Raw genomic sequence first — 10,114 nt, forward strand, 5'->3', positions numbered from 1 at the left:
CCCCCGTCGTACATACTCAATTTGCGCGAGCAGGATACAACAGGAACAAGAGGAACAGGCTTTTCCTCCCGTATTCTGCACGCGCGCATTAAACAAGGCTGTATGACAAAAAAAAAGAGAGATAATTTCACCGCATGCCACTCATATATATTATATATACATAGTACTGTTTCCCATGCACCTTTTTTTTATCTTTCGACTTAAGATCTTTCGATTTTCGATCTTTGCCTTCCGATATTTGCGTTTTCGGGCGTTTCACTTTCGGTCCCGTGAAGAAGACCGTACACATATGTTACATAGCCAATAATGATAATAATAGTAAGAATGGATCCTCCCCTCCCGTCTAATTTCATAAGAAGTATAATATACTGTATTTTTATTGAGTTTGAAATTCAAATTAGCAATGACTGTACCCTGGCTAATAATTATAGCGTTTATTTTAAGACGCATACAATCAAAGTAATTTATACAAAGTAATTTGTTTTTATTTTTTTTGGAAAATATTTTTCAGGAGTGTGCCGCTGTATTTTTAATAACCGGTTTGTCTTAATAAAGTTTTCAGTCACAAAGCTTTTGCTTCATCTTCCTTTCCATAAAAATTAAAAATTTATTAAAGATTTAGGATAAATTGGATAACTAAAAAAAAGCGTCTCACGCAAAAGTTTTTCGAAGATTCTTATATAAAATATAAAATACAATTATAAATATAAATATAAAATTGGTCATAAAGCGCTCGCTCAAAAGTCACTAAAATCTCTATAACGGAACATCTGGCAGCCGAAAAGTCCATCATACTAACGAGAACCCGAGTGTCAAATATTCCGTATTCATGATTTTCATGACAAAAATTATCTTTTGGGCGATCGCAATGTGACTAATAATCTAATTACCACATATTCCATGTTACACTATTTCGAAACACGAAACGCTTATCAATGCGTAATATTTTCTAATGGTGTAGTGAAAGCGAATGCACCAACAAATAAGAAATGAGATATCAACAATTACACTGTTCGACACGAAAAATGGTTCAGGGACAAAATATGACTTTTCTTATGTATATATGCCCAGTAAACACGAATCTGGTAATAAAAAATGTTGATTGGCTTGAAATTCGGATATATATGTGTTTTTTAAATCGCGCGATTTTTCTATATCTTCATGTTGTTCGTTCGACGTCTCAAAATTTGTCAATTTCCTGTTCAAAATGAATATTGGAATCTATAGTCGGGTATTTTATCTTTCATTTGTAGTACTTTTCAGCTTTCAAATCACTATAAGTAGTTGTCCAGTTCAAATCAAAAGTCAAAAATACGTATTTTCACTTGAGATTTTTTCCCCACTGTTAATACTATGCCTATGCAAGCACTATCTCAATAAACATATTCATTTTGAACAGGAAATTGACAAATTTTGAGACATCGACCGAACAACATGAAGATATAGAAAAATCGCGCGATTTAAAAAACACATATCTCCGAATCTCGAGCCAATCAACATTTTTTATTACCAGATTCGTGTTCACTGGGCATATATCTATAATGCTGCGTACGGACCAAACCAACGACGAATTTGGTCCAACGATTTAACCAGCAGGATTAAACCAGTAGCGTACAAAATATCGAAATAAAAATTAAATTTAAAAATTGAAATTAAATATCAAAATTAAAAATATTATTATTATATTAAAATTAAATTCAAATATCAAAATAAAATCATAATCAATATATTAAAATTAAAATAAAATATTGAAAGTTAAAACAGAACATGCCCAATTTAAATAAATTTTCGAGATTGACCTAAAATTAGATCATCAACAATCACATACTGATAATCCTCGACTTTTGTTTGTCGAAGATGCTTTGACTTACGTAGATGCGCACTAAGATCGAAAAAAAAATCAAAGAATTATTATTTTTACTTCCCCGTAATGCGCAGCTACTGAGCATATATTATGTGTAAGTATGGGTGACGTCTTCGATTTCTTCAACCCGAGGCGTTGTCGGTTTTATCAAAGGAAATTTTTTTGTCTTCAATTGTTTCTCTCGTCGTAATAAATCAATTAATTAAATCATTTCAGAGGTAAATTTTATCGGATAATGTCTTCAATTGTTTCTCTCGTCGAAATAAATCAAATAATTAAATCCATCTCAGAGGTAAAATTTATCGGATAATGTGTGCTTATTAATTTTATTTCGACGAAAGAAAAAAAAACCCTTTGACAAATCACCGACATTTTTTTGTTAAATATTTCATCGACGGCGAAACACATTGGTGTATCGTGAAGACTTATAAGAAACAATAACAAGGTTTTTTTCGCTCGTAATTATAATATTTCTCTGGTTGTAATGCATAATATAAGCATTTTCTATCAAAATGTACGAGGCCTTAAATATAAACTGGATGAATTAGGTTCTAACTCGGCTATTCAATGTGCTGACATCCTGGTACTAACGGAAACCTGGCTTTGACGACTCTGTGCATGATTCTTTTTAATTTACATTAATGACATCTCAAAAATAATTAAGTATTCAGACTATCTTTTATTCGCCGATGAACTTAAGCTTTTTAAGACAGTTAAGTCTCATAGTGATGCAGCGCTTCTCCAATTGGACTTAGATGCGCTGTCAAGTTGGTCTGTCGATAATAAATTATTTTTTAGCATTCAAAAATGCTGTGTTCTCAATGTGACAAGATCTTCAAATCGCTTGATTTATCCATATCGCCTAAGTGGTGTTGAATTAAAGTTTGTAGATGAATATTGTGATTTGGGGGTCTTGTTCTCGAATAATTTTCAATTTAAACGACACAGACAATATTTTTTTGCGTGCAACAAAAATGCTGGGATTCTTACTAAGAGTTAGCAAACCTTTCCAGAGTACGTTGGTGCTTAAAATTCTTTATGAATCTTTAGTACGTAGTATTCTAGAATTTTCTTCTATTATATGGAATCCTACCCATATAACTCATTCATTGAAGATTGAGAGAATCCAAAACGGTTTCTCAGATATCTTTATTTGAAACAGTATGGTTATTATCCTTGGCTATATCCTAGTGCATTCCTATTAGGGGCGTTAGGTTTCAACTCATTGGAGTCTCGTCGGAATATGTTACTGGGAAGACACTTTTTTAAGCTGTTGAATGGGATAATACACAATCCTCAGGTTCTAAAGGAATTTAGGTTTAATGCACCTTGTAAATTCAGGGACTTGAGAAATCGTGATTTGTTTGTTCCTCCTGTGGCTCGCACAAATATGTTGTCAACGGCTCCTATATCTAGAGCGATATATCTGCTTAACAGGATTTCTGGTGAAATTGACCTCTTCAATATAAAATATACTAATCTGGTTGAGTGGTTGTTGAGGAATGCCAGTGGTTGATTTTGCCTATTATAAATATTAATGATTGTTATTACTTTATCTGTTTTTTTATGATTTTATGATTTTAATGATGTTGTGCTACTATTGTTATTATTATAAGTTATTATTACTGTTATCATGTTATTATTACTGAATGACCGGCCACAGCGACGCGTTGGAGATCTCTGTAATGTCACTGTGGCTTATATGTTAAATAAATAAATAAAAAATAAAAAAAATATCGTCGTAATTCAAAACATTGTTGTAATTCAAAACATCAACGATGATCTAATTTTAGCTCAATCTCGCTCGTTAGCTTAATTTTGATATTTAATTTCAATTTTTTTATTTAATTTTTATTTCGATATTTTGTACGCTACTGGTTTTAAAAGTTGGCCCAAAATCGTCGTTGGTTTGGTGCGTACGGACCATAAGAAAAGTCATATCTCGTCTTTGAACCATACAATAGTCGTCATTTGTCGAGCAGTGTTATTAATGAGAAAAGTTTTCTCATATGGCGTTAAATATTATTATATTCTATCTTTTTTTTATTATTCTAAACTGTAATGGCTATTTATAATTTTATAGACTTATTTTAAATCCCCTCGCATTCTTCTCGTTTCCAAAATTAAAAGATTAATTTCATATCTTATGAAAGTAGCTTAAGTTCGCAAAGCATTTTTGTAATTCTTCGCTGGACCTTTTCTATACACACAACGTCTTTTTTAAAACGAGAGTTTTAAAAAAGACCAAATAAAATAAGCAAATTCCAACTATTATGATGTGATATAGGTAATATACATTTTGACTGAAAGTTTGGCATTAAAAATTCATTTTATAATATAAAAATTTGCTTACTTAATTTATTATACCTATTACATGCATGGAAATAAAAAAGTTTGATCTGTTGAGCGGTTGAGGAGATAAGGCAAAGTTTCAAAACGATTTGAAGACTAGGAATTTTAGCTTAATATTTTGCGAAGTGAAACTTAGAATAGGCTTGTAAAAAAGAGGAGACCTACAAAGGGAGGTACCACTTCCGGTCAATCTAAAAATTTACACCGCAATGATAAGCATTTCAGAAACCAATACTAAGCTTTAGTGTGATAGAATTAGCGGTGTTTGAATTATTAGATACACACATTTTTTCTAAACCATGAAAACGTGTTCTCTTGATTCTGCGTTCAAATCAATCAAAATCTCAAAGTCGAGTTTTCGTATGATCATAAAACTTCATCTATTGTTACTATGTACGTTTGAGATCTCGCTATTGTGTCCTCACAATATTTCATCATTTTACATTTTTATTTTATATATGATTTTGTTCTTTACATTATTTCCATGCTTTATTTTTAATTACATTTTGATATTTAATTTTTGTATATTTTAATTGTTTTTCTATGTTTATATCCTAGCTACATATAAAGTGACGCCCTGGAGTATATCCGTAATGTGACTATAGTTTAACTGTAGTAAATAAATAAATACATACATCGTAGCGTAGTTCACTTTTACAGTATTATCCTATTGGCCTATATTTTTACTTTATCTATGTTTTTCTATAGATGCAGTTGACAGGGGATTTCATTATAAAATATAATAAATATTTTAGATAAGATCCATCGTTTCCTTTTCCTTTTGTCGGGGAGGTATTGTTTACCAGTAAAATAGTACAAGCCAAAATAAAAAAGAATAACTATTTTTAAAAATCATTGATGATAGAATAAATATATAATCCGACTTCTCAATTAAATCGTTGCTGCTGTGCCTGAATGGGATATTTTCCACCTTTCTGAGCGTAGGTTATTGGAGATTATTTTAACCTATTTGTTTGGTAGCCTGCACTCATCATTATTTTTATAATTTTATGTGATGTGTGAGTAGAATTTTGATCTTTTCTTCTCCATTTGGGCCTCGCATGTTTTGTATTTGCGGCTGGTTCTTATACATCGGTGCTAGCTATGAATGCAAGACATTCCGATTCCATACTATGTATTCTGTTTATTTGATATTTTTACTTTACCGACATAAGATTCAATGATATAAGATCCAACGACAAAAGTTCCACGAAAGAAGATCCAGCCGATAGAATGCCAGATTATAAAATGTCCGACCGATAAATCGTCCAACCGGTTAAAGGTCCGGCCACAAAAGGTTCGAAAACAAAATATAAAAAGTAATAATGTTTGATTAAACACTCAATATTTAAAACGGATATCGAATCAGAATTTTAAATCGGATATCGAGTCAAGATTCAAATTGTTTAAATTACTTTCCGATTACAAAAAATAATTATGCTTGATAAATACTCCGTGATTGAATCAGACATCAAGACAAGTGCTACCGACCGGATTCAAATGGTTCAATTATTTTCCGAATACAAAAAACAATATTTGATTGAATACTTGGTGAGTGAATCGAATTTGGAGTCAGATGTTGTCAACCGGTTTATTAATTTGTTATATTTTCAACCATTGTGGCACACTAGGGACTCCTGTAATGCTACAATTATCCAGTGGTGGCTCGTGAGAATTCATGCAGATATTAATCGGGCTGTAGTAGCTCGTTGACCATACCGGTGATCAAAAGAAAACAAAAATAGCATGCATATGTATGTACAGTGAGCGACAAAAATAGGTACGCAGTAGCAAAATTTCATTTTATTCGTATATATCGCAATATTTTTGATTTAAAAGTTTCTGAAATCATGACTAGGATCATTAAGATAATAAAACAAGACAAATTATTAATTATATTGATGTATTTATTGAGATATTGGAATTATTTACGAAATGGACAAAGTTGGGAAAAAAGTATTGGCAGTTCTTCGAGCGTTTTTAATTTAATTTAAAGCGGTTTTCACGGTATAAATTTTTTAAATGTTTCCTTTTAATAATATATACATAAAACAATAATATATAAATAAAATAAAGCTTAATATTTAGTAATTCCCCCTTTGTTTTTGATTACTGCCTCAATTCTTCTGGGCATAGAATAAAACAATTTTTTTATAACATCTGGGAAAATATCCTTTTCCCATGTCTCCGTTATTATGTTTTCCAGCTCCTGAAGCGTTTTTGGATTGCGGGCTCTTACTTTCCTCTTCAAAATCGCCCATAAATTTTCGATAATGTTCAGGTCTGGACTGTTCCCGGGCCAGGTAAGGGATTTAATTCCCAAACTTTCATTATAATTGGTTATCTAAAACAAGTCGATGATATTTACCACATAAAAAAACAAATTAAAGATAGAAAAACGGTTAGATAACTTACAGAACGAGCTCGATGACAAGGTAAAGAGTCGTCCTGAAATATTGGTTCAGCGACGAATTCTGTGAGTGCTTCGATGGTGGGTAAAACACGTTCCCTTATCGTGTTTTTGTATTGGATGGCATTCATGGACCCTCGGACGAACTCTAGCACCCCAATTCCATATCCTGTATTGCACCCCCGTATCATGACATACGGGGAATGCTTCGCGGTCGCGAAACACAACTTGCGTGAAAACATTCTCCACTTCTACGGCGAACTGTGGACTTCCCATCTGATCCAATAAGATTCCAATTAGATTCATCTGAGAACACCACCCTGTACCAGTCCTCTGATATCCAATTCTTCTTGTCCTTGGCCCATTTCAACTGCTTTTTCTTCATTGAAACCGCCAAAAGTGGCTTTTTCGCGAATTTGATCGCTCTAAACCCTAATTTATTCAGCTTCCTTTGGATCATACGGGTATGTACTGCTGTGGATGTTGAAGTGTAAACCTCATCCCTGATTTTAGAAGCAGTAATAAATTGATCTTGAAGAGCAGCACGTTTTATGACACGATTTTCACGTTCCATCAATTTTGACTTCCTTCCAGATCCTGGAGCCCTTGTTAATAATCCTGCATCACTGTATTTTTTGATGAATTTTCTCACAGAACCTTCACTGAACCCCACCCGACGAGCAATCTCTCGATACGCGATTCGCTCTTTCGTAAGAGCCAAAATTACCGCTTTTTCATCGGTCGACATTTGGCGTGCGGACGACATTTTTCTGATGCGATGTTATTGCAACCAAAGTTAACGCGAAACTAAATAGGGAATTGACCATCAGCTTTGTAAATCTTTGTACCAACGGTACATAGAGTTGTGTAAAAAAAAAAAAGGTTGGGGTCTCATTGTTTACGGCAGGTAGAGAGGTTTGTTTAGCGCTGTTTGTCCGAAATCTATGTGCGTACCTATTTTTGTCGCTCACTGTATGTATGTACTATACAGAGAGGTCTGCAGCCCCGCAGCCTATGTGGACGGCAAAAATAGATTTTTTGATTTTGATTTTTAAATGCTTTTTATTATTACTAAATTATATTCACAATACATCTTATATCTATTTTAATAGATACTGATCTACTGATCATTTTCTATTTTACAATTAAAATTTAATTTTGTTAGTAATTATAGTATTATATTATTCTACTGTTAATGTACAGCTCCTATTACAACATATAAAGTTTTAAAAATAATTTGTAATATATTTAAATAATGTTGTGCACACCTATAAGTGATGTATATACCAGAAATATAAATGTGTAAAGAATATACTGTGTAATGTATGTACATTTTTGGTGAGCATTTTTAAATAAATAAGTTAATATATATGTATGAGTGTGTTATAAATTATTTTTAGGGATTTGTTTGGTATTATTTGGAGCTTGGAAAGGTTAGTATTCGAGGCGTTATTCCATACAGATGAAGCATAGGTTAATATTGGTAATATGAGCGCGCGATATAATTTTATTTGACAAAAATAGCATGCATTTGTACTGTATGTACTGGGTGGCTGCAGCTCCGCAGCCTATATAGACGGGCCGCCACTGCAATTAACCAAATTTAAATAAATAATAATGAGTTGATAATTTCAAGTCGCAAGTGGTAATCATAAGACACCGGACAGTCACAGTGCTTTTTCTAGGAATCGGGGCGGTTTAGTTCTATTTACAAAGCTAGAGTCCAAAAAAAAAAAACGTTCGGCGAACCTTTAAGAGGGCTGGACAGCAGCGCCTCGTCCATACAAACGTACTATACTTCTCCCTACCTCAATTATGGCACTAGAGAAATTATTTTTTAATATGCTATGGATATCTACCATTGGGGTGCATCTATCGTTTTATTTTTTTGATTAATTATTTTTTATAGGAGCTAGAAGCCGCCAAACATCTATAAAATCGCCTCTTTTTTACACCCATGAAAAGAGTCTAGCGTGGTTATTTAACGGTCGATTTTAAAAAAAATACGCCAATAGATGCACAGAAAATATCTTTCTCATACCGATGATGAAATTTTTTTAAAAATTGGTCCAGTTTTGGAGGATAAAATAGTAGAATACGAAACCTCGATTTTGTCAATTTAAAACACGTTTTATCTGGTCGAAGCGCAACTGTCACATTCACTCAATATATATATATTGATATATATATTGTCGCATTTACTCAATATATACATACACTCAATATATATATCGAAGAAAGGAACGGTAACAAAATTAAGGTTTCGGGTGTACACAGTGGCGGACTGGGACTGAAATTAGTGCATGCCAGGAGTCAAAGGGGGCCCACCCAGGAATAAAAAAAATTGCCCCCCCCATATAAAAAAAAATATTTTTTCCATCACGCTAAAAATTAAGGGTAAAAAAAAATAAAATTTTCAAAAATGGGAATAAACAAATTTAAGTACAAGAAAAATGGCAAAAGCAAAATAGATCCATAAATTACATTGTATATTTCTTATTAACCCTTGTCCTAGGTAAATAGAATGCATCATAAAAGAATGCGGCATAAAAGCGGCTTTTACTTTCGGTAGAAAACAATCAGGAACGTCATTTCAGCTTTTTCTTGGGGGCGCAGGCAAAGATTGGTCAAATTGAATTTTTTTTCAAAAACTCTTTTTTATATCGGAATAAAAATGGAAAATATTCTATGCATACATTGAGTTATAAAATATGAAAATAAGCTTATTTTTTATAAAATAATTATAAAAAAATATTATGTAAAAAGCGAATTTTTTTCTAAAAATCTTCACATGGTCAACAAAAATCGACCATCAAACTGAGTCACTAAAAAACTATCAACTAACTTAATTTCTACCGACTGTCTTTTCACTTTATCTATGTACATACATATATACATACATATGTACGTAATAACAATAGATAAAGTTTTGTGATCATGCGAAAATCGGGATTTTGGGGAGGGGGCCCCTATCCTATATTTCTATATACATGGATGTGTCTAGATTACGAATAGATTTTATATTCGGAAACTGTTTAAAATTGTGTATTTAAATCTTACTATATCGTCAAAGTATAATCAAATGTTATTTTGAAAGTATGAAGTAAATTTAAATCGCTGGTTGATGGTGAATCGTCCTATCAAAATTGTTTTAAGCAATTCAGTTTATATTACTCGCGGAAATTTGTTTATTTCAGTAGGTAGTTGTTTTATAGGTATTGGTATATACATAATATTGAGGTTAGAAATGGGCCCAGCAAAAGGGCCCACGCAAATGTTGAAACTTACATTTCGAGCCTAATAAAAAAAGCTAACCGATCCTTGGGCTGTTAAAGCAGGTATTAGTTGTTTGTGTATATCGTAAGAAATTTGTTTTGTTGAAATACCCAAACTTTAGGTCCCAAAGTGCAATATCCTATAAATTTTTACACACGTGAAATAGTTAAAAAGTTATTTAATTTTACTGAGGGCCCATATTTTCTAACAGA

This window comes from Arctopsyche grandis, chromosome 5 (genome assembly GCF_051622035.1).
Source record: "Arctopsyche grandis isolate Sample6627 chromosome 5, ASM5162203v2, whole genome shotgun sequence".
Taxonomy (NCBI): Eukaryota; Metazoa; Arthropoda; class Insecta; order Trichoptera; family Hydropsychidae; genus Arctopsyche; species Arctopsyche grandis.